The following is a 23206-nucleotide window of genomic DNA, read 5'->3' as shown; positions in this document are numbered from 1 at the left end:
ATCTCATATGCCAATTTTAGCTCTTTCAGCAGGCATGTAATGCATTTCTAAACATGATTTTTTTAGTATGCTTGAATTGTGCTCAGAACATGATGAGTGTTTATATCTCTTTTCAAAATATCATGAGAATATAAGCAAAGATGCAGCCAACCTGCTGCTACGCTATGATCCTCTGTGCCCACTAAATGTGCTGTTGTAATTTATACCCCTCCTTGTTTGTATCTATCTCCTCACAGTAATCTTAGCACTGCCATCTTGGAAAGTGATATATGTGAATCAATTACTAACTGAGGTTACTAGGATAGCAGCACCTGAGAAAATGCTTTGTCTGAAGCAGGAAGGTGAATGTCTTGAGACCTGATCAGAGAGCAAATTTAAAAAAAAAAAAATGAAAGAGAGAGAGAGGAAACAACAAAACAACTAAGCTGTAAATGGAAAGAAATAATGTGGTTTAATAGCCAGGATTAGGACAGGTCTTTAGCCTTTCCTTGTGAAATTGAACAGTTAAACAACAATTGTGTAAATCAATTCCTCCTATGAAACCTATGCTGACAATTGTTTGGACCTGGGCGGTGATTGACTTTGTTGCATCCTACTTTGTTGGGCCTTAATCCAAGAGTCCATTCTCTTTCAGCAACACACTTCAGCAATGACCTAACCTCAGTTATTCTGAAGTCCTAGTGACTGGTCTCAATGATTTCACAACTTTTACCCTTTGCAAAAAGCAAAAGAGGGATTCCAGCCCAGCTTGCTCATCCTTTTGGTCTCCATTTTAAAATGGAGGAATAGGGAACATCTGGACCAACATCTTGGCCTCTTTCTGTTATGATGGCTCTGGCCAAAGTTTGCGTTTCAACAATGCCTTGTAGCATTCAGTCACAAGGCACAGAGTGACTTTAGGTCCTTAGAACTGAAAGATTTTGGAAAATTCCATACAAATGAGGCCCAGACGTATAAGTCTTAGAAGCAATTATGGTGTTTCTTTCCACTTAGCTTTGAATTAACATTTGTTTGAAATAAAAAGGAGCTTTATTTTTCCCCCAACCCTGTTTTTTTTTCTGACTTTTGAAGACATTTTCTTTTTTGCATTTAAGAGATCAGGTTCTGGCTGTTTATGATTTTGTGAGAGGGTGCTATTGCTTCTTTTGATTTATTACCTTAACCCTGTAGTAAACTTTTTCAAATTCAATCCAGGTAAATATATATGTATATTCTGAAAAAAATTAAATGTTAACAGAAGTAGCCTCACTCTAAATCTGTAATAAAAAGGTCTCTGCAACATAGGTTTTGTTATTATTTTTCTGTGTACATAAATTAATTGGTCTCTGTATTCATAGGTCGGTGAAAAGGAATTTACCACGATTTTTATTCTTATTTCCTTTAAACTGCTAACTGGACTGACTACAAAACTCTCTTTAGAACTACTGTGAAATAGGTAGTAGCGAATAATGTCTTGTTGAAAGCAAGTTTCTGTTCTCAGTTTGTAAGGGTGGAGATATTTTTGCTTAGTTCCCAGGGGTGAAATTCTGCCCCATTGAAGTTTTGCCATTAATTTCAATTGGGCCAGAATTTCGCCCCAGGTCTGCAAAACCAGCTTCCAGATGTACAGTAAAATACCTGAGTTTTGGCCAGCTTTCCTCCTCTCTTTGCCAGCAGCATGCATAGAACAAATACATACAGAAAAGAAATCTTATAGGAAGTCTCACAGACCTGGACAGAGTTTAAGCACAAAGGATTTAAAGAAATGTGAAGGGTTTCTACATATACAAGAAATGAAAGTTTTGTAAAAGTTGTTTGAAGGAGAGAGCACAAAGCAGACATTCAGGACATTTAAGTCTTCTCCCAGCTCTGTCACTAGTGTATTTGGTGACTTTGGTCAAATCATTACGGTTTACTGAGATGTTCTTCTTCCACAAAAAAGGGAGTAATAGTTGTTTTCCTCTAGAAAATTCTTAAAGAACTACTGAGTAATATCACTATATAATTTGGCTTTTTTTTTTTATTCCCCCTGGTGAAAACTAGACATTCACAGTTCATTTCTGGCATTTTGCAACATGTAATTTAAAGATTTGTCTTTACCATGCATATAGTTAAAAAGTTATTTATTAGGTATCTTCATGATACATAGCAGAGATCCAATTCTATACAGCGGTCCATCCAAAGTGTCCTTGAGAGATTCATCCCACAAATGTTGAGTTCTCCTATAAGAAAATAAGGATACTCTCTGTGGAAAGAAAGCTATAAGGCACATGTCCACATCCAAGTATGTTGTGAAGGACCCATAAAGCGAACAGGACTCATACTCCACAACTTTTATCTGATTTTGTGTTCACTAGAATTTTTTCAACAGCTTTAAATGCAGGCTACGGTTTATACGAAATATAAAATAACACTTAAAAGCAGTTGTTCTGCTTTTTTTTTCATCTGCAAAAAAAGTAACTATTTACGGTACTGGTATCTGGAATGTGAATGGAAGATTTCCTAGAATTCTGCATTGTGTAATTACTTTTCTTTGGGATTTGCCTTTGCTCATTTGATGGAATTTTATTTTTTATAATGGTGTGTCTTATTAACAGCAACATATTTTATGTGAAGGAAATAGATATATGAATTGTGTCACTAAGAGAAGTTGAATTAACAGTTTAATTTACCTAGAACTCCAGTATATTACAGCCCTTTAAATATCACCTACTTACAGGAAAACTATAATTTCTGCTTCTACTTCATCTTAAAGATGTGTTCCAGAAAGACAATCTGCCCATGCTGTCAGTGGTTTGTTATACTGATTAACAATCCTCCCTCTTAAATATTTGTCTGTTATTTCTCGTATTATGTGATGCCTTTCTCTCCTAGATCAAAGTGACTTTTTAGTACCCACTCTCTTCTCCCTGGGAAAAGTCTTCATACTTGTAATCTCTCCCATTCTTCTTGTGATCAGATAAACAGATTGAGATCTTTTCAGTGCCTCCATGGACAAAATTTTCATCATCTTCAAAATATTTTAAGCTTTCTTCAGAACACTCTCCAGCTTTTCTACAATAATTAAAAGATGTAGAATACCAGAAAAGTGTGCATCATTCTTCTACAAAGGGTAGCAGAAGACTGTGCTGCACACAAGGCATGGTCACCTCTCTCTGCTGGTTCAGTACTCTTCACTTGCACATTAAAGATGACATTAATCTATTTTGTCACAGAATATATGTCATGCTTGCACCCAATGTCCCCTAGATCTTCTTCAGAGTCCTGACGCTTAGGAGCTTAGCTAGAATGTTGAACAAGCTTAGCTCAAGTATCACATCAAAAGCTACAGTTTCATGGCTACATATTTAACTTTATCCACCACATTCTAAGTAGAATAAAGACCATGGTTACAAGGGGTAAGTATAATAAGTAGTGATTATAATTTCTACTCCAGGAAAAAATTGGGGTATAAAAGGGTATTTATTATCACAGCCCCATTAGACTACTAGATTTTCTATAGGTTACAGTTTCCAGAGTACCTAGATCGCTCAGAAATTTGTTAAGGTAATCTGGGACTGCTACAGAGGTTCAGAGGAATTATTTGTAGCATCTTCTTGACCCCATCTCTGACAAACTCTCCTGGAATGCTACCATTTTCCTGGTAGTTATTTGTGCTGCTTTAATCAGAAATGTATGGGGTGGTCACTTGCCTCCTTTGCCCTCCTGCAACATTTCCCCAGAAGAGTGCTCACCCAGGGGCCACCACAAAAGCTTTGCACCTGTACTCCACAAAAGGCATTCCCTTCAAAGAAAACATCAAAGCTCTGAGAAATAACCACGAGAAACATTTCTCTGAGCATCACTCTAACTATTATCTTGACACAACTGCTGTGTTCTGGGTACTTAACCCAGGAGATTAAATCTTTATGCGCCAGTGCAAAAAGATCATATCCCTGTAATTTTTCATATATATAATTTCTCAGCTGCCATAGTTTAAACCTGTCATATTTATGGCACAATTGTAATTTAGGTGAACACTTTAAAATGCCATTCTCAAAGGACAATTCTCTCAAACTACTACAACAAATGCCTTTTCTTGCCAGTATATTGGGTGGTGGAACTGATCATTGCAGCCAGTTATATTTCTGAGTCAGTGACTTCTTAATATTCTCTAAGAGAAAAATCATTAGGGAGTCAGTGCTAATAAATTACAGTACAGTGTAATTGAAGTAGGAACAAAAACTAAGACTCCATACTTAAGTGCATTTGCCAAAGAAGTGAGTTAGACAGGAGTAATTCACCTTGGATGCCTAGAAAAAACTGGACTGGAGGAGGTATATATAAAAATTGATTTAGCAGCTCCCTATCTGCTTTTGGTGATTCTGTATCTACTCTTCAAACTGTCCAATGATAAGCTAATCATTTCCATGTCTCCTATCAATCACTGCAGTGTTTTGTGTATTGCCCACTGTCAAGAGCCTTTCTGCACCCTGAGGGTCTTTGAACAGACCACATTTTTGGGTTCTCAAAATTGCAGTCAAGCCTGTGCCATACTAACTGAAAGTGGCTGAGATGACTAATGTGGCTAAAGGCAGCTGACAAGAAGCCTGTGCTTAAGTCTCACTAAATTCTGTGTGATTTAAGCATTTACTTATGTGCAGTGCCAAAGTGAGGCATTTGTGTTCCTGTCAACACCGAATTCTGTATTGAGCTGATTCTGCTCATCAGTCCCTAGGGACCGCAGTGGTCAGGAAACCACATAACTGAGCACCTTTAAGCACACTGAGAAACACAACCTCAAAAGTCAACTGCTGTTAGACACTGAAGTGATGTGGGTAGCTACCAGGCAGCAAAATGCACTTCTGGAAGAATGCTGTTGGTGTATAGGATGTTTCTGGTTACCCTCTTGTAAAATCTTTAAAAAAACCTTGGAATTTCCAAGAATACAAGAGAATAAGAAAAGCATAGACAGTTTTGGAGCAGCAGAGAGGGTACACCACATCACAGAAACCTCCACCACCATTGGCATTCTTGCTGTTGGTCTTGGACAGCAGCCCAAGGACTGAACAAGCAAACAAATCTGAACTCCACCCTTTGATTCTCTCACCAGGCTTGGAGCCCATGTGGAGACCAGAGTCAGGTAGCTCTCATTGACACGGTTTCTCAGGCTGCTTTTGAATAGCTCGGTCTCCAGGTGTCTGGATCCTCAAACTTATCTAATTGAAGAGCGGTCATCTTTCTGCACAGGCTTCTCTGTAGGCATTTCCCTGAACCTCAGTTAGGTTCCTTTTTCTCTTCTGATGGAGCTTTCCTCTCCATGCAGCCAATTTAAGAGGCTTATGATCTGCAGACTCTCAGCTTAGACACCTAAAACACACCAAAAGTCAAATCTTAAAACAGAAGTGGATCTTCAAGGATTTTCATGGAAAGACAACTTAATTCCCATTTAGGCCACTAAAATCATTAAACTCTTCCTTACCGGCAGCTGACTATTTTGTTTCAGTATGTGCTATCGTATTTTCTGTTCAAAGGATCATGGAGTCTGAGCACAAACTGTATATATGGGCTTTACAAGGCAAGATTCAGTTTAGTATTTTCTGAGAACAAAATTAAGGAGGAAACTAAAGTCCAGCCACCAAACAGAAAAGCAGTGAACCACTGTGTTAACTGTATGGCATGAGGAGTGGACTGGCAATGGAGTGCCTGCCTGATACAATGCTAAGATCAGTACTAAAAAATAAAGTGTAGTTCTCAACAAAGGTTCTGAAGTTGCCAATCTCTATATGCTCTCCCCTGCATATGCTGTCCCTCATCCGCAATGGGAGCCGATCAGAACAGCTGTACTGGGCTTGACTCTGGCCTAAAAAGCACTCTTTGGTATAAAACAACTTCCTGAACTTCAGAATTACTCTTTCTGTAATCTCCTCTCTGAATTTTGTGTATATTAATATTCCAATGTGACTTGCACTGTGCACAGGTTGTATTTCAGGTGTGGATCTGAAGCTGGGCCTGAGTTGAGTTAATACTGCTGTACGGGGTGCTGGACTTAGATTTTATTTGCTGGAGAAGCAGATGAGACAGCAAAGTCTACATCATTAGATCATGGTGCAGCAGTACACCCATCAGAGCATTTGTCTTGAGGTGAAACAAAGGCATCACATTTTTCAGCTCTCATTTCAGTGCTGATCAACACTGTGTGCATCATGTGCTTTGTTGCCATGTAAAGATTGCATTCACAACTTGCTAGGTCAGCAGGAATGCCTTCCTTTGAAGTGGACAATTGGCTCACAGTTTTTTAGAAAGCAATATTTGGAATCCTCTTGGGATGCTTTTAAAAGAGATACCTGTAGTTACAATTTACCAGCATAATCTCTGAGAATATTGCTGAGCAAACAAATATTCATATTTAAAAAAAAAACCAAACCAAAACCCCAGAAAAAATAATGTCAAGTCAGCAAAAATAATATCTTCGTAATATGTAACAGACCCACACCACCAAGCTCACCTTTGATTTTTAGTGACAGTCTTAGTGTGCAATCCGATTTGTCTGACTTCTGATTATATTAAGTACTAGCTTTCAAGATCTTTCTTTATTCTCTGCAGGACTGTTCAGAAAGATTCTCCTGAGATTCAGGAGACTGGGCCTTGTATTACTCTTCTGCCAAATCAGTGAATGAAGATTGTAGCAAGTCCATTATGCTAAGAGTTTTTTCAGGTAGCTATCAAAGTTAAGCATTCAGCCTAAGCTAGTCACCCAGGCTCTATCCAGACTCAGTGGGGTAAGAAACGTAACTCTAAGGAGTGATTTGTCTCATCTATCTCAGATATTGAGATGGGATGAGTCACATTTTTGGAGATGTCCATCGGTTTTCCTTGGGGTGTTCCTCAGGTTGATACTTAGATACTGTACAGCCACTGGAGCATGGAGGTCTACAGGAGTTATTCCTAAACTTGCTGGAGCTTTGTGCCTCTGTGACTGGATCTTTTCCATTACTTATTTAGTTACTTCGGGCTACCTCAATTATGATAGATTTTCTCTGTCTTCTCCATCTGCAAATACGTCCCAGAAGACCTTGAACATGTAAGTACTGCAAAAGTTGTGATGTGCTCAGACACCTAGTGCTGTAACCTCAGCTGTGGTTGTACAGCCATCACCATGTATCTATGGCAAAATAAAAACAAAAATAAACCAAAAAAACCTGGTGTGTTGGGCATGAGACCATTGTAAAAGGAAAAATCTTGATCCTCTAAATTTCAGTCAGGCTCCAAATTGTGAGATTTCTTCTGATTTTAGTGGACAACCTTTAACATTGATGAGGAGATTTAATTATAGGCATTCAGTTCTTACAAACATTGACAAATTGTACCCAAGATTTGCGTATTTTCTTTGTTCTGAATGAGCTAAAAATTCTACTCTCTCTTTACAGCTGTAGGATGCTGCAGATTTTGCTTAGGCAGCACAGGTGTAGCTGAAAGATGAATTTGGTGCAGAATGTTTTCCCACATTAACAATTCATTTGACATTTTAAATAAACCATACAATGGCAACAGATTAATCAAGCCAGATACTGTAGATATGCCTGGAGCACAAAGGAAAACAACCCTACTGAGCTCAGAGCTGCATTGCCTGAACTATAAAGCAGGATTTCATTAAGTGCGTATGATTCAGACAAATTAGGAACTGAGCACAAGGAGAAAAAACCCTGAAACTATAATCATTCCTGCACACTAAATTAAGATTAAAAACAATAGAGCTATTTGACACATTGCTGACCATGTGAATTTCCATGTCTTGGTGCTCAGACTATTTTGTGTCCACCAGAATCTGCCAATGTTTTTTGTTGTTGGGTATTTTCCCTTCTCTTCTACCGCATTGTCAAAGACTATTCCTTAGCCCACAGAGTTTAGGCACAAATTAAGATCCCCTGTAAAGTAAGCATACTATGTAGTCACTAAATCACCAGGATTTCCCACATGCCAGCATTTTAAAATGTACCCAGCTTTTTCAGATGTGACCAAAAATTACATCCTCCAAAGATGCTGTTATTTTATACAACGCTGAGAACAAAGAGAGTAATAATATGTGTTTTCCATTCCTAATTTGAGAACTTTGTAGTAATATAACTATGTATTAATATTTTAAAATTTATTTTTCAAAATGACATTAAATTTTACCACTACAGCAGTTAAGATGAAAGATGTTCTAATGAGTATGGGAGTAATTTAGTTCAGGTCCCTATTCTGTTACAAAAGCTGTTTGACCTTGGTTAAGACATTTAGAAATCAGTAGGCTACAGATGCCTAAGTTTCATTGAAAATCTGGAGCTTTTTATCCATCTGTTTTCTTGACTCTTTTTTGTAAGATCAGGGTTAATAATATATCTCTATTTCCCAAATATCTTGAAAAGGTTAACAGTGAGCTGTACGAAGATTAACAGTGAGCTGTAGGGCTTTTTTTTTGTTTGCAAGATAAACCAAAAAAATTGGAATTTTTGCCTTTTGATTTAAGTGCTTCTTTTTCAGTGAAAATAATTAAACCCAGTCACAAATTATTTCAGTCAAAGATATTACACAGAAAGATACCATCCAGGGTCAGTAATGTGGGTCACTGCATTCTTTCAGATGAGAGTTATACCAAGAGGAAAAGGATTAGGTAAGATACTCTTTCTTGCATTTGTCTTATTTGGGCAAATAAATCTTTGATTTCTGTCTTTTTATTTCTTCTTTTTTTTTTTAAAAAAAAAAGATACTAATTATTTCCTTTTTAAAGGAGATTTATTTCTGGGTACTTTACAAATCTTTTTGGCCACTGAAGCTGTTGAATCTAAAAGACTATTCCTGTTGTGAGTGGCATCTTTCTTTGGAAAACGTCACTTTTTTTTCCATCTCTGAGAGCTGCAAAATTGCAATTGCAAGTCTGCAAGTTCAGGCAGAAACCATTGTTGCTTTTGAGGCCTCTTAATGGAGATAATCTAGATCTCAACTGCAATGCCACGGAGCTGCCACACACTTTATCTTTTCAGATTTCACAGTATCCAGTAGCTGCAGATCTCACGGTGCGGACGTATTGCACTTCCACTGAAGGCACACCTCCATAAATGCATATGCAAGTGCAGTTCCAAGTTCCAAGTTCCAAGAAGGTTGCTACTGTAAAATAATTGAAACCCCATGCTGTATTCCCTTCCTGAAGGCTTTTAGGATACTTCAGATGAATTTAGCAAGAGCAATAGCAGATTACTCTTGCTAGAGTAATAAATTGCCCTTTCAACCAGAATACAGGTCTCAAATCAGCCTTTGGAGTCTCTGAACCCAGTGTCCAAGCACCACAGGCAACAAAGCCAGGAGGTTACTTAGAAGGATCTGCAGAACACTGGCTCCATGAACCTGTTCAAAGCACTAGTCACAAAACACTTCTAACGTAAATATACTATAAGACACTTCCCAACTGTCTAAGGCAAATCAAATGCTACAGAAGTAAAAAACTCTGCCACTGTCTTGGCACCTTAAAGTATAAACATTTTTAGCTCATGGTAGCCATGTTATTCTGGGGCTTCCTACCCATAGAAAGAGAAGATCCAGTGGCTTTTAACAGAGCATGTTGCAGGGTGGATGAAACCAAAAATCACCACAATCATTTGGAAAAGGTTTAAACCATGGTGGAATATTTGGTTATTTAATCACTGCACTAGGCAGTGACTAGCAGCAGATCTCAGTTATACATCATAAAAGTAAAGCTGTTAATTTTAACATGACAATTTTTATGCAAATGCTAATAAACATCACTGAAACTTGCGGTAATTATTATTGTGGTTTTATTCAAGAGATAAGACATAATGACATAATAATACTGAGACATTCACTTAAAACTTCTTCAGACGCTAATAAAAAAGCATACTGCAGAATAACACATCAGAAGAAACTCCCACTGCGTCTACTTTTCATCATCTCACAGTTCACTCCAGCAGTCTTGTTCTGAAGTAGTCAGCCACAGCAAGCAAAGGAGCTTCAGTCATCTGAGAAGAGGACACACTGAGGGCAGATGGAGGTCAACTGTTATATTTTAGGAAGAGGTCTGAGCCACAGTGTTCAGATATTGATTCAATCTTCCCTAAATTACAGAGGTTTCCAGATCCAAAGTTTGGCTTCAGGCTCAACTCTTCTGATTTTGCATTTTTCAAAATAGAGAATGTGATGTTCACAGTGTGTGTTGATCTTGTGGGAATACTCGGAGGAGAGTGCATACAGTGTTTGCAGCGCAACTGGTTTGTTTCCTCTCCTCCCACGTCCACTTAGGAAACTTCCCTTAATGTTAACAGACTTAACATATGTTACTGAGTATGAAACTGGAGTAAGTCGAGGGAGTAAGGACAGGTAGTTATAAACACCTGGGATTTTTTTCACCTTCAAGAGTAAAAAACCAATGTTGTTTATCTGTGTTTCTTTATGAGGTTGTACTTCAGGACCTCGTTTTGGGAAAGAACTGCTACTGCTGTATAAGTTGAGAAGGTCTAGTCACAGTCAGTAACCATTTATGACCCCATACTTCTCCATAGTTTGTGTGTTGAAGGGTGTCCTGGATGCAAGTACTTTTTTCCTTTAATGCACTTGGAATTCACAGGCCACTTTAAGATAAGTGGTTGATGATTGGAAAGTATGTATCTTCCCCATCATTTTTTAAGCCTGACGATCTCTAGCCTACCTAGTTGATGTTCATTAGAAACCCTTGATCTTTGACCGCCTATTTCACCTTTCAGTGTGACTTACTTCAGTCCACTCTTTGATGAGTTTACTGAACTAAACTATGTCTTGACTAACCCTGGTGCAAACCATGTGTATTTGAAAAGGGGCAGCTGAAACTAAAACAGGGCTTTAAAAAGGACCATTCAGTGATCTGATGGTGATGCTTGTTGATCTGAAGTTCTCAAATCTGGCTGCTGTTCTGAAAATCTGGAGTGCATTGCTATGACTATTGCTTGGGCAGAGCCTTTACCACAAAGGATGGCCTGGCGATGAATGACAGCTAATGAGCTGTTCTCTTGACTTCATTTCCACCCTCTTTTAACATAATTTCCGTTGTTTGACACTGATAGTCTGCCTGGAGGCTTACCTGGTGCTCTTAACTAGGTGCAATTCTGTTTCCACCACCTGCTAATGTTTGAGGAGCACAGGTTTCTGATGCTCCCTTGCTCTCAGCCTCTCAGAAGCCACCAGCATATCTACATCTGCTGTCAGCAGCAGGAGCAATATTTACAGCACAACTTCTCCTCCACTCAAACACCATCAAGTCATTTCAGCCTGAGGGACTCCAATGTATTTTTTTTCCCGTTTATGCCAAACCTCTGATGCCTATAGTCTAGAACGGGGCATACCACAGTGTAATTAAAGCTCATTCTTCATTGCTAAGGTCCTACTGTACAAAGACAGTGTGAAGGGCAAAGGTCAAGATTATTGACATGTTGGGATAATGTCACCACCAGTAACTGATGTCAGAGAGGCAACATATAGATTCAAAGAAATTTCTTTCACTACTTATAAATCTTATGGCCCACAGGTGCTGTGAGATGAAGCTGTCAGACAAGTCAGAGTGGTTTGCCTCCACAACTGCCCAGTGAATCTCATCTTGTTCTCTGGAAACTGGGCTGAAACTTAGTACCAAACAGAAGCCACCAAATATATTTTGGACTGGGAAAAATAACAGAATGACCTTTTATTGTTTTGGTCCCTGGGAAATTATTTGTTAATTAGACGACTTACTAATAGTTTGATATTGAAGTTGTACTGTTACTAATAAGATTATTTTTTTTCTGTGTGGTTGTGGGGAAATCAGGGGAAGAGGTAGGGGTAGGTTGATAGAGAGAAGGCTTACTTTATGGAACTACTGAAAAATACTTTCTCTTCTAACCAAGTGTCTCAGGGGTCAAATCCTTATCTGGGGTATGTGCAGAAGGAGCCCATGTTCTTTTCTCTCCTTCACCTGGGGGAAGTAAACCTGTACCTCTATAGCAAAACACAAGTCACCAGCCCTATATTAAGCACTCTTTGCAGTATTTCCTCTTAACATTGACCTGATTTGTAAGAATATTTACAGCTGACTATACTATGGCTTGAACTCAACATGCTACCCTAGGTGAGGAATCACCTCTGTCACACTAACTGTCTTAGTGTTTTGAACCAGCTGAACACCTCTCTGACAGGTGAGGAATTTCTCATGAAAGATGAGAAAGCAAGGCTGGGCGTCTCATGAGAGGGTAACCATTTTCTGACTAACTGTCTTTCTGATTCAAGTCAGGGATTTGAACTACAGGTTATGATTACTTGCAACCTCATTAGCACATTTTAACAAGATTCAGACCCTCTTCTGAGATGCTGCAATTTATAAAAACCCTTGGAGTTTCCATTCCAAAGTAAAGTCTATTTTCATCTTTCCTGCACCACAGAAAAGACAAAACACAGAAGTACTGAGGCTATGGCTCTCAGCAGAAAAACAGCTGAGACGTAGTAACTTTAAAAAGATGCTAACATGACCTCACTTTGTTCAGTTTCCCAGGTGAATTTTCTTCGCCACTGACTATCACATACTATAAAACAAAGACATCATTTCCTTTTATTTTTAGGAGTTATTTCATTACTGTCCTGAGACACTGAGACAGAGATGAAGAAAAAATGTGTAACCATCTTCATCTGACAATTAGGATATATATAAGTGCAATCCTTAAACTTCAGACTTTTCCCCAGTGAATAATTAATAATACAAAGTATCTACAAAGGGAAGTGAGCCAGTTTGCATGCAAAGTTTCATAGTCTTGACTTTCCATTCCAATGCAAGACTGATATTTTTGTCCTTCCCCAAAAAGGGTTTCTTTTTTTCTAACAGGAGGATTCCTGTTTTTTTGGCCAGTACTAATGTATGCATTGCTCTACTGGAATCCTTATTCTGTCTCTTCACATAATTTTCAGAGGATGCAAACTGAGCTGAATAAAGTCAGTTGATATTATTGCTGAAACACAGTTTGAAACACTAGAAGCCAGAGATATTGGCAGGAAAATGTCAAGCATTACAATGTGGGGTTGTTAGGCACTTACTTGTAAACCAGGATATCCAATAAAATATTAAAAAATATCTCTAAATATTTTAAAGAGCAGTCATACTCTGAAAAGTGACTGTAAAATGGCTTTATAGGCACTGTTTATATTCTCTCATAAATTTGCTTATTCTGTCTCAAAGTGCAACATATTATATAGACCCACTTTAGAAGCTGCAAACTTTTCCAACTTCTCCATAACCCACTCACACATCTAAAAAGAGCCGCGAGACAAGATTTTTCTCCTTAGCTGAGAGCTCTGCAGGAGAAAGGAGAGGGGTGATACAAACTCCTGGGTCTCAGCTCTGGCAGCCTGAGGGTGTGAGGACAGCACATAGCCAAGCGCAGCAGGGCGACACTTGAGGGAATCAGTGTAACTAGCAGAGCACTGTGCCCAAGCTAATCAGCCTGAAGGCTGTCCTGCTTTCTGGGCTTGAAACCATGTCCTGTGAAGGTACTAACCTGTGAGGAGCTTGAGTGGAGATTTCTGCACCTCACATATGGTGAATATGGACCCACTGCTACCTCAGCAAGGTACATTAGTGGATATAAGCAGTGCTGTTCTGGTGCAGTCACAGTCACTGTGCACATACATGGATTGTATGTACACAAAGAAATGGTCATACATCATTACATCTGGTCAATTATTTTCCCAATGTATGACCTATTCATTTTCATTTTAGCTTGTAGCAGCTCTTGGACAAGAATGTTTCTAAATTAAACGTGAGCTTTGGGATTGTGCTGAAGGAAACAGTGAGCTGAATTTGCAATTTAACATTTACATAATTAAGTATCCAGTTTTTAAATGCATTTGTAGTTGTACCTCCATATGTAGTTGTAGCTGGATAAGTAGAAACATGTATGCTGTTGCAGACATACTTATTCCTTTAATTAATCTTTATCTTGCCCATTTATGTGCTAACATTTTCCAGCTGGGGCAATTATTCTTAGCCTCCTATAAAAAAAGCAGCACTAGGTGGAAAGACAATGAGCTGAAGATCCTTCAGTCTTCTACAACACGAGAACAGATTTATTTCAAAGCAAAAGATCTGATCCTGCTTGGGCTTAGAATGTGCAGAAGTTGAGTATAAGGCATGAGTCTCCACAAAACTATGCACCCATTTATTCTTTGTAGGACCAGACCCAAAATAGATTTGAAATCCTATTTCTACATACCCATATTTGAAAGCTTTGTTTGTACTTCCTTCCATTTTTAAACATAATTAGAAATAAAAGCCACTCTTCAGACAAATGCATACCAGTCTGCAAAATCCCCCCTTTCCCAGGGCAGTAACCCAGAAAGAGACAATGTTTCTTCTCCCCAGAATAGGTTCTGGTTGCACTAAACCGAATCCAGCAAGAGAATTAATTGTCTGTGGTCACAGATGAATCAGGGCTCTCTTTTGGTAATTTGGCTGAGGATATAGGAAGACAAATTTACTAAGTGGAATTTTAGTGCACACATTTCAAAAATAAAGGCTCTACAAAATGCATAACTGTAGGTGGCATTAATTGCACAGGGTGAAAGAGTCAAATAGCATACACATATGAAAAACGTATGTGCAATCTATTTTGTGGGAGTTTGTAACTTTGCGCTCACACACAGATATTTCAAGTGCTAAATTAACAGCTACATCCTAAGAGGAAACAAACACATTTTAAAGTTGGGGTATAAAGTGATAACAAATGAAGATGGAAATAACAAGCTGAGATGTGGGGATATAGCTCATGGGTTTGGAAACTTTACACAAACAGGATTCAGAGTTGGGAGCTTGCTGAAAGTAGAGGGAGAGTGTAAGAGTAGCCTTTTTGGGGGAGTTTATGTTTAGCATAAAGACAAATATGGCTGTGGGCTTAACTTCATGGCTTGACAACCAAAGCAAAGCTATAATGTTGAACAAAGGAATCCCTCTTCTGTGTGGGAGAAGAAAACCTGTTGACCAGCTGATAGCTGGAGCCATGCATTATGAGGAACTAAATGCTCATAGTTTGTAGATTCCTTCCCACAGGGAGCTAAGATGTCCCGCTCTCTCTCCATCTGTCCACCATGGTGAGCATGAAAATAGTTTCCTGAAGCTCCTGCCACTATGCTGAGCCTTTTCAGTCTTTTTCTATCACCACTTGAAATAAGAGTATGCTTTTTCCTTGTTAAAGAAGATTAATCTGCCATGATGTCAATGACTGAGTGGACTTCATGTATTTGGTCTCAGTCATGGTATTTTTAATCTAATTGGAGACAATGTTGCTGATTTAGACCATCTGCTGAAAGATGACATCCTTTTGAGGCACTCTCAGACCATAAACAATAACTGCTCAACATACATGGCGATGTTTTACACTTCTACCCACTATTTCCATCAGAGGACCTCAAAACTCTCTACATACTAGTGAGTTTATCTTCCCAGAGATTTCAATGAGTGGACAATACTCCTGCTTTACAGATGGCAAGATGAAAGCCTGAAGAAGACAAGGAACCTGAATTCAAGATCACTCAGCAAATCTTTGGCAGGATGGGGAACAGAAACCAGGTCATCTTACATGTGGTTCTGCACTTTATTCACTCCCCTGGTGCTCTGACCTCACTGTACTCCATGAACCTCATCATAAGTATATGGGATATGCAGCTGTTAGTAATAATACACTACCTGTTTGAACTGAAAACACACCGGCAGATGGGAATACAGTAGGTTAATAGCTATTCCAAGAAGCAATCATTTAAGGTACCAAGAAATTGCTTCTGTTAACCTTTTCCCATTGTGACATTTGACCAGTTTATATGCAGGTTACAAAGGTCACCCATTATCACCATTTTATGAGACTTGGGTTGCCTCTGATCTTTCTCCACATTCTGCATTCAATAGCCTTTACCTGATCTGGCGAATGGTAATATTAACCAGCCACAATAAATTTTTTCCTTTATGACCCAGGGTCCACAGCCACAAAGTCTAATGTAGCTTTCTTCACACTTAGATTTTTGCTCTTCTTAGAGTCTTATAGCAATTTTATGGCAAAATCTTATTCCCCTACACCTTTGACCCACCCTCAAATTCATATGTATTTTAGAGTTGGATATTCCATTGCTAAATAGATTTTGGATGTTCTGTGTTTTTCAGTTATGCCCATTTTGTCGATATACCCTTCTACTGTCAACCTAACCTGCCTGTTGTACTACTTGTGTCAGTGTCCAGTTTTTTACAGCTTCTACTTTATAATAAGGTTTGCATAGATCTGTGTGCTATCTAACACAGTTGTAAAATATTAGGGTGTGTCAGGCTTATCAATTCCTTTTGAGGTCCAGGCAATCAGCACTGCTAACTTCCTTGCCTGATTTGTATGCCTTCAGGGACAAAAGTCATTCATGAAATCATTTTCCAAAGTGATATAACAAAGAACCCTTAGGGGACAAAGGGTATGTTTTGATCTAAATTCATATCATACAGGAAGTTATACAGAGAAAAAGGAATGTGGTGATGATTTAATTATTCTCTTCAAAGCAAAACCCGTGTTATTAGCAAGAAGCTGTGACTCAGAGGTTTATACTTGGTTTAAGTTCTTATTAGAAGTTCTGAAACAAGGGAGAGTGATTGATTCTTGTTCACTCATTAAACTCATTAATTTATAAAGATTCATTGCACTGGTGCTAATTTGAGAGTTGCAGGAAGTTACAGAAAGAAAGTGAATATGGTGGAGATAAAGTTATTTCTTAAAGGCTGATCATTGATTCCATGTAAGGCTTCCTCTGAACTATGTTTTGGAGGCTTATTTTCTGTAGTTTTAACATGTTTAACTAGTGAAGGGGGATGGGCATGAGCACTCACCTCCTGACCCAAAGCATTTTATAAAATTGTCTCCAGAAGCAGTTACTTTAAGAAATAACATTTTGACATCTAGTAGTTTTATTGCTGTTATTTCTACCTTCTTGAGCTTTTCTACCATGAGAAAACAAACACAAGAGTTTGAATCATCAACTGTTCCAACATTAACAGGGCAACCTAAGGACATTGTGGAATTATCTTTCTTTGAGTCAGGCCATGCCCAGTACATTTTCTTCCTTGGATATCATATCAGCAATAAAAGATGTGAATACAAGGTTTGTCATGCAGGAAGATATTGAGCTCCTTCACAAGGCTAAAACGAACTAAGGTGCAGACTACAGGAGATGAAAATATAAACAGTATTTCAGCTTCTGCCCTAAATCAAAACCAAACAGAATCAGCACGTGTGTATGACAAAAAGCGTCAGGTTAAACCACCTTCCCTATTAACAACTGCCTGTAATTTATTACAGTCTTGCTTTACACTGTTTAGTACAAACTATTGGGATTTAAGGAACAGTCAGTGATTCTGAATATCCCAGTTGGGATCTGTTTGCCAGAAAGCAAGTGCTCAGTGCTTTTTCTAAAAATGTAGCACCTTTTAAATATCTCAGTTTGGTTACAAAACAGCAAATATCCTCCATTCCCTACAAAGCTCTGTTTCAGAAAATATTGGCTGTGGTGTGACAGTTAAGTTGCCCATGATGAAAAGAGTCTGTTCTCTGTTACACTCTTAATGGATTAGCATCTTGTTGGTCGAGGCAACACTTCTCCTCTCCAGTCCTTGATGCCGAAAGGTCAGGTAGGAGCGCAGGAGGTCAACTCTGTTACTTTTTATGGAGGCAGAAAATGGCATAAAATGAAAATAATTTCCTGTGAAAGCTGAGGACATTCCTTCATTAGATTTGTTTCCTGTGCTAGGTCATATGGCTTTTTTCCTTTCTTTCTTTCTTTCTTTCTTTTTTTTTTTTTTTTTTTAAACATGCATTTGCTGGTTTCCTGTGCCCCAAGGGCCTTAGAGATCTGCTTTTATGAGACCAGGCCCACCAATGCTGTTTTGTATAGTAAGAATGAATGAACAAAGTGAATCAAAAACATCAGAGGCATGCTTGATAAGGGACAACAGGTGATATACATTTGATAGAGGCTAAACTATTCAAGTTATAAAAAAATGACTTTTACAAAGCCACCTTCTAAATCGCCACTTCATCTTGGTACCTCACAACTACAGGCGACACATCCTCTTCCAGACAACACCAGCTGGACTTCAAACAGTCCTGGTTAGTCACCTGCCTCTTTTTTCACTATTAAACATAAAATGTTGAGCAATAATAAGATCCAGAGATTTTTTATATTTTTTTTCACTCTCATAAAAGCTGTTGTTGCCTGGCAGGAGGGAACAGCTGGTCACCTCTTTCCCCGGCTTTGGTGGAATGCAGAGCCAAATGGTGTCCTTCATTCCCACCACCAACAGACCTGAATCTGCAAATTGGCAAGTTGTCACAGAGATATGCTTTGGACATGGCATGAGCTAGACCAGCGCAGAGGAAGGAGATGTTGCAACATGTCAGATTGTGCTGACTGGCTGATTTCTTTGCAATATCACAGATAAAGATTACTTTTTCATAGTTTTTTGTGACTTTAAGAAAAAGCACAGCAAAGGTGAACAAAAAAGTAATCTGTAAACAGGGCAATGGGGTTTGAACTGACTACTACCACTGAGAGACAGAATCTTCTGGTTATAATAAATAGCCTGGTGGAACTGTCAGTTCCTCACTTAGAAAGGCAAACTGAATATCAGGATGTATTAGGAAAGGAATAGGGAACAAACCAGAAAGCATCAAACTACTATAAAATTCGTGTACTCCTGCATTTTGGTTATGATGCTCTATTTAGGATGTTTTCTTCCCTCCCCCCACACCTTCAGTAAGGATGTAGTGGAACTAGGAAAGATTTCAAGAAGGACAACAAGGGTAATCAGAGGCATGAAATATCTTCCATATGAGAAACAAATAAATAGATCGGTACTTTTCAGCCTGGAAAAAGAAGATGAGTGGAAGGGGATCTGCAAAAGCATGAATGACATGGAGAAGGTGAATAGGAAATTATTGTTCACTGCCTCTTCCAGTACAAGAACTAGTACATCAACCTCCCACGCAGTATGTTCATAGACCAAAAGGTGATTTTTCTTCTCCCAGACATGAAGAACTCCTTGACCCCTGGATATTGTGGATGCTGGAGGCTTTCATAATTTCCAAAAATGATTAGAAAAAATCATGAGAAGAAAAAAAGAAATAGAGGAATTTTTATTAAAATACAAAGACACCACTATCCATCTCAGTCACTGGGTTGGTCTAACCTGATTCAGCTCTTCGTATGTTCTTACTGTGTTCTCAGAGGGGGGATTATGAGATTTCTTGTAGCTCACCTCTAGGTATGGACTATTTTGATTCTGAATCATTCTAAGCCCAAAAACCTTTTCTCAGTTCAAGTAGGAATTTTGTCTGAATATGGGTTTATTGAAGACTAGAAGAGAAAAGACATCCCCAGGAATTTATGTGGAATGAAATAGCCTATCAACACAAGTGGCTGTGGGTAATCTCAAAATCCTGAGTAATTACACCAAGAAGCTGTGTGTAAGACTTCACTGATTTTAGTGCATGAATACATACAGGACTGTTTCTTAAGAATTTTCAATTGATTGTTTCAGGCAGATCATACAAAAACCAAGGACTTTGGGAAATGTTTGCCTTATTCTTTTTTTTTTCTTCCTCAGTAGGCTAAAAATACACTGTCTGAAGCAGTGCCTCTGAGGCATTTAATTCCCTTTAACTTCAGATACCTTACCCATCATTTGAACTCTTGAACAAAAGCTGCTGTAGAACTCAGATCATTATTTTGTGTCCTACTGTACATTAAGTAAATTCACTTCTTGCTCAAGGAATGCAAGACCTGTAATCTTGTCACTGTTTTTGTTTAGTAGCTCTTTTTCTTTCCTCTGAGAGCTTCAGTATTATACAGAAAACATGTTACAGCAGTTCCTAATGAACAATTTTCCTTCAATAATTATGGTAGACAGGCCATAAGAACATAGGGTGGTCAGAAGCAGAAGAGTTTTTATGTTCTCTGTAGCTGGCAAACACTAAGTGCCCCCCCAAGAGATTTTAATATGACAGATTAGTTTATTATCCAAGGAAAAGGCCTCAAAAGACAATGCATTTTGTTGTTAACAGATGACTTGTTATCCCTACCAGCCCAATTCCCACATTTCTTTTCAGTGGTCAGCTGTTTATGCCATTTTTAGCAGCAATTTGTAATACCTTAATTTTCTAAACTTGTTGTCCTAAAGGGACAATGATGCTGAAATACAAATTATATCACAAGCTGAACAAGGGATCACAAAAGAAACAAGAGTTAAAACAAAGCGAAGGTATATTAAACTACAACTAAAATACTGCTATAATGGTGTCAACCACAACCTTCCAGAGAGTCTTAAGAAAGTGGCAAAAGAACTGAGTAAGCAAGCTCATGTCTAAACTGAATATGATTAAAATTATGTGATATTAGTATACATTCCAATGTATATCAAGAAAAGAGTCAATTTGATGTAAACCTCACACGAGGCTATAATCCAGGAGATGAATTGTTTGAAAAGGTCTGCTTATGTCTAAAATGAATGAAATACCAGTGGAAAGAACAGCCAGAGACATGATGAAAGTGGGCTGGACTGACACCAAGTACATCATGGCACATTGCTTTCAGGTTGTAAAAGAAATCATACGAAAGATACAGACACAGATCTCCATTCAAAGATTTAATACTAGGTAGGGAAGAGTTATCAGGGTATAATGAAGAGGACAAATATGATGAAGCAGTTATTATTCTTCCCAGTCCCAACAGTGGACCTTCAGGCACTTTCTTACCTGGAATTTGCATCTTAACCATAAACATCTGCAAGGTGACCTATTTTCCAGGTTTTTCCTAGAGAACAAATTAAGTTTTTGGCTTCCAAATGTGGTGAATTAAATTTGTAGGTATATTATTGACACAAATAATCTACATCTGAAGCAATCTGCACTTCTCTAAGGATAGAAATTCTTGAATGTAACCACTCATATACATCTGTGGATAATTTGCATCATCAGGTTGTTTACCAAAAAAATTCATTAAAGAACTAATGGTAGTATGAAATACTATTAACACATTTAAAATAATTGCTTGATGAATAAATAGTGCTGTAATTTAATATAATTTTAGAAAATGACAGAGCAACTCAAAATTTCAACCATACTTATCAAAACGGAGTCAATTCTTTTGGTCCAAAGCATTTGCTGGAATTTGTCGTTAAGAGCATTGCCTCATATTCACTGTTGGCATTTGGAGATAGAGCAAAGTTTCATCAGTTGAATTTTCTGAAGTGTTGGCATGATCTTCCCTTTTGAATTCAGCCTGTGTGTACTTAGGGAACTTCTTTCTTTCTTTTTCTTTTAACAGATTTTCAAGTACTGACAATTCAAGTTTTCTGCAAATTTTCCTTATTTATTTTGCTGTAGATGTGGGATTTTTTTTAACTGATTCTTCTTTTTTTTTTTTTTTTTTTAATATTCAAATCTATTTATTTGACCTCCAGAAAAGGCCAGCCTAATTCCAACTCAGAGAGATTTTCTGTCATCTTTTCCACTAACCAAGGTGAGGCAATTTTCTAGTTAAAAGTCCCACTATCAGTTTTCAATAAAGTTTGTCCCCATTTCATAACTGAACCTTTTTTTTTTTTTTTGGTTAACTGTCACAAAATCCTTCCGGCAAAGTTTCAAGAGGCATCACTTCATGCTTTTAAAGAGTTTATATTTCTATTAGAAGAACAACTTGAAACAAGTATAAAGTTAGTTTTCTGATGTATGGTGTTAAAAATAATCATGCTTCTTGCATCTGCTTCATCAGCTGGTTTTCTTACAGGGTTTTCAAACACAGGGGAATTCATCAATGAGGTACAAAGTGCTTTCTGCAAGATTTGAGTTCATTGTTGGGTCAGTGATATATGAAGAAAAGCTCGTCACTTTTTCTAAGGAGACGTCAAGCACCTTCTTGCCTGAGGTTTTACAAGTATTCTTGGATGACTTCAGTTTCATCAGTGTATGCAGTAATTTGGGCCATCTTTAAAGTTGCTGATTTGTATTTTTTCAAGCCTTCACCTGAACAGTTGTTATTACAATTCAACTATTGTTCAGCTGAATTGTAGCAACACACCTTTTCAGATGTGTCTCAATAGTACTTTTCTGGCAAAAACATTTCCCTGAGATGATGTATGCAAGGGAGATTTTTCTCTCTGTTCTCTGCAATGAGCACACACTTGGCCTGTGCTAAATTCATGTTTCCCCATTGCAAGGCATAGGCTACAACTTCCAACTTGAATTCAGCTGGAAAAGTTTAGCATGTTGTTTCTGATGTCATTGAAACCACTGCATCCTGCTGTCGAAGAGCTGGATGCTATTCATGAACAACTTGTGCGTCTCTATAGTTGCCACCTTCCCTTACTAAGGTAATCTTGTGTAGCTAGTAGAAGGGGGACAGAGAACTATTTTTCAGAAATAAGAGGCAGGAATACAGTGCAAGGAAGGACTCAGGCCAGAGAGAGGTGATGATGCCCTTGTGTAAATCCGTCCTTCTCAGGGCAGCTGCCAAGTCAGAGAGTCCTTCACTTCATCTTGGAGGCTTTCTGCTACAGGGAAGGAGAACAAATGTAATGGGGATGCGTAGATCTTAGGGGTAGAGAAGAAAGTTACATGGAGTAAGAAGTAAGAGGCAACTAATTGCTGTGCTGAACTTCCTTTTGTGCTATCCTCCTGTTCCAAGAAAACACCATGATTGGCTTTTATTTTTAGATGGTTACACATGTTGTAATCTTGAAAGTACCGTATGTGTGAAAAAGGTTGTCCTTTTGTTTATTTTAGCAGCAGTGTTACTATCTGTGCATTGCTCTGTGAACCCTCAGTTCCTTTACTATGAGAGAGACTAATCACTCTGTATTCACCCTCTCCACCAGTCAGTTCTTTGTAGACCATCTTGCAGAAGGTTTCTGTGCTGTTATTATGACTGGACAAGTTTTTTCTCTCTGAACATGCAGTAGGTGAACTTTCCTCAATGGATGGGTTAATGTGGGGAAACTGCAAAATGCTTACACATATCCATGCACAAGGAATAGATTAAGCATGTCAAATCAATTATTCCTCACCTACGACTCCTTTAGTATTCCTCAGAAGATTGAAGGATTCTGGTAGCCATGGTGGGATTTAGATTTCTGCTCTTAAGCAATTTACCCCCTTCTCATGTGAGGCCCAGAAGAAGAAGG

Source organism: Strix uralensis, chromosome 1, assembly GCF_047716275.1.
Source record: "Strix uralensis isolate ZFMK-TIS-50842 chromosome 1, bStrUra1, whole genome shotgun sequence".
NCBI lineage: Eukaryota > Metazoa > Chordata > Aves > Strigiformes > Strigidae > Strix > Strix uralensis.
Note: the sequence above shows the minus strand (reverse complement) of the source record.